The sequence below is a fragment of the Fragaria vesca genome, linkage group LG1 (assembly GCF_000184155.1).
Source record: "Fragaria vesca subsp. vesca linkage group LG1, FraVesHawaii_1.0, whole genome shotgun sequence".
Lineage (NCBI taxonomy): Eukaryota > Viridiplantae > Streptophyta > Magnoliopsida > Rosales > Rosaceae > Fragaria > Fragaria vesca.
Genome location: NC_020491.1, coordinates 16,800,721 through 16,804,756, shown reverse-complemented (window position 1 = coordinate 16,804,756; position 4,036 = coordinate 16,800,721).

Here is a 4,036-nt window from a genome sequence, read left to right as displayed (position 1 = left end):
TCTTTTTTTTTTTTTTTTTTTTTTTAAAGTAAGGACGTGAACAACATTGTTTAGGGATGTTTTTTTTTGCAAAAACAATATGAATTGAAAAAATAAGAACATAAGAACACCGACTCTGAAGGAGTCTTGTTTCTCATCTTAACATCAACTCCCACAACGCCCCGTTTGAGGAACTTCCTGTTTCAACGATCAACCGATTGTTATCCGCCACGACACTTGCATTTGCTTTGACACCATGAACTTCAACTTCATAAGGACGCATTTTTGACAGAAACTGGTAAGGTATCATTCTGAGATGGTATTTCTTTTGGTGAGAAAGGCAGACTGAGGAGGACGTTCTTTTATAAAGGCCATATACGCCAATTAAATTTGGTAATTTATTGGGTTTAAAGTACATGGTGTCTAGATTACTTGTTGGGAGTTTCATGAATTTGGATCGATCAGTCCATCATATTAGAGAGAAGTTGAGAGATTTTGAAGTTGAAACTCGAAAAGTCATCTACCTGTTGGATCATTAAATCATGTGATAAACATCTTAGGGCCAATGATAAAATGGTACATTTAGAAGTAATAAATGATAAAACTGTTAACAAATGTTCCTGGATGATAAAACAATACACCCATTTAAATTCTTTAAACCGTTGCCCATAAATTTTAAAAAAATTACATATCATGCCATTAACAAAAATAATAACATATTAACCATTATCTATCTCTCTCACTCACTCTCAACTCATCTCCCTCCACTCTCTCTCTCTCTCTCTCTTTTCTCTTTCTCTCTCTCCAGCGAATCACTCTCTCCGGCGAACCCGTCGTCCTTTACCGAGAGATTGATGCCGTTACCAAAGTGAGCTCAGAGAGAACATATCCAGAAGCACACGACGGGGCTCTCCGCCGTCGTCATCGACGATTTCATCCTCTTTGATTTTTCTTTCATCCTTCAACAAATCTCTTATGTCATGGCTTTTCGGATTAATTTCGATCATCGTCTTCAGCTTACAAGGTAAGCTAATATGTTTCTCTCTTCTTTATCAATTGATTGCTTTTTCTTTTTTATGTGATTAAAACTAGAAATAGAAAAAGAAGCTTGAATTCATGAGTTTTATTATATTTTGGGTATGTCATTTATGAAATAGCATGCTGTGTCATGAATCTTTTATTGATTAGATTGTAAATGCATGTTTGTTTGGGATGTTTAATTTGTGTTATGTTATTTGGTTATGCACACAAGGTGTTTGAGGAAATGTCTGTGAATGAATTTTGGTGTTTTTACTCGATGAGAGCGCAGTGGACCTTGATGTGTTAGCGAGGGTTGACCTTCTCAAGTTCTTGAGCAAGGAATGTGAGGAAAGAGATGCTACACGCTGTAAAGAGATGCACATTAAAGATGAAAGCTTAAGAAATACGGAATTCTGCCTAGATTTTCAGTCAAATTCGACGGCAAATTGGGAGCAGCTCAGAGCCATCCAAGAAACTTGCCTTATATCAACGGAAAGCTAGAAGATTCTAGTTTCTAGAACATTTCGCGGATCATTGATAGCTATTTTGTAGAGAAAGTATAGCCGTCGGAAGGAGGGAAGGTCATTCTGCAGAAAACTGGAAAATGAAGGAGAAAAGTCTACCAAGCAAGTGTTTAAGGACTTAAAGTGTTTAAAGAGATGCAGAGAGTTGGGGGTTTTGTTGAACAGCTAAATGAAAGATTATTGTGTGAAACATATCTCTATTTATTAAGCTTGATGTTTCTGTTTTTGGGTTCTTCATTTTCAACACCCAAACAACTTCATAATGTTTTATACTTATGCAGATTGCATTGAGGAAAGGTAGTGATAAAGTCATACTGAAATCAATGTTAAGTGACACTAAAGCATGGTGACAATAATGGTTCCTTCCTTCCTACTCTATTTTGTAATGAATTTTGGATTAAACGATGAATGAGGAAAGCCAGAGTTCTAAGAGTTGTGTTAGCACTAAATTGTTTCCTAGGTATTCTTAATTTGATGATTTACAATTAATACAGATTGCTTTACTTTGCCATATTCTGCGTTCTGTGTGAGAAAAAAGAAGAAGTGTAGCTTGTTATGTAGAATGTATGAAGCTACACATGTAACTATCAGTCGGTAGTTACATGGATAGTTACATGCATAGTTACATAGATGGATAGTTACATGCATAGTTACATGGATAGATACATGAATAGTTATATTGATAGTTAGATAAGTAGCTTAATGTAGGTACACAAGTCATTTACATAATAATAATTGCAGCGTGCCGCTGCACCACAACGGCAGCGTCCCGCTGCACCGCAATGGCAACGTCCCGCTGCGTATTAGAACAGAAATCTATTAAAATCCATGTAACTAGCAATGTAACTACCCAGGTAACTAGCAATCTATAGTTACATGGATAGTTACATAGATGGATCGTTACATAGGCAAGTACACAAGTGTAGCATACATGTAACTACCCAGACAACTATCAATCTGTAGTTATATCAATAGTTACATGCATAGTTATATGGATAATTACATTGATAGTTACATACATAGTTATATGCATAGGTACATGGATAGTTACATTGATAATTACATGCATAGTTACATGGATAGTTACATAGACAGTTACATGCATAGTTACATGGATAGTTACATACATAGTTATAGTTACATAGATAGTTACATGCATAATTACATGTATAGTTACATGGATGGATAGTTACAAGATAGTTACATGGATGGATAGTTATATGCATAGTTACATAGGCAGGTACACAAGTGTATGTATGTACGTAACTACCCAGGTAACTATCAATCTGTAGTTACATGGATAGTTACATAGACAGTTACATAGACAGTTACATTGATACTTACATGCATAGTTACATAGATAGTTACATAGATGGATAATTACATACATAGTTACATTGCTAGTTACATAGTTACATAGATAGTTACATGCATAGTTACATGGATAGATAGTTACAGGATAGTTACATAGATAGTTACATAGATGGCTAGTTACATGCATAGTTACATGGATAGATAGTTACAGGATAGTTACATAGATAGTTACATAGATGGCTAGTTACATGGATAGTTACATTGATAGTTACCTTCTTGTGCCCGTCATGTATGTAACTACCCAGGTAACTATCAATCTGTAGTTACATGGATAGTTTCATGCATAGTTACATAGATAATTACATCGATAGTTACATGCATAGTTACATACACTTTTGGGTGGAGTAATAAAATTGGATGAATTGAATTCATAGTGTGGAGTAATAAAATTGGATGGATCAATGCATACACTTTTGGGTATGTAGAAGATTTGAGGAGAATGGTTGGTAAATGAGTGATCAACCATGCATGGCAAGATATGAAAGAGCAGTAGTTGGAGTCTGCTGCATATTTTAGAACAAGATTTGAAACCATTATATGTTAAATTGGTAAGAGCATGACAAATATGATGACCAGTAAGATGATACATGGAAGGCTATGTTAGTATAAACAAATAAATATTGGAAAGGAGCTTAGCTTTATTACCTAGTAATGAGGTCTTGCATGACTCAATATCACTAGAATCGTCTAAAAATGAGGATATATGTATGAATATAACACTATCACATCCTTGCAAGCACATCAAGGTCTACTTTGATCTATCGAGTAGAATCATGCACCTTAATTCTTTCATAGACATTTCATCAAACACTTGGTGTGCACCTTAATTCATTCATAGACATTTCGTCAAACACTTGGTGTGCATGACCAAATAACATAACACAAATCAAATAGAACAAGCAAATATTCATTTACAATCTAAGCAATGAAAGACTCATAGGGAATGTATTCTTATTCATAAAGGACATACTCAAAATACACAAAACCCATGGATTCAAGCTTATATATATATATATATATAGATATGGAGTCTTGAAACAAAAAGGTTAGAAGTCGTGGAGCTTCGAGCAGGCGGCCGTCGTCGACTTCCAATGTCGGAACCGTCTCCGATTCCATACCAAATCTTCAACAACGACTAG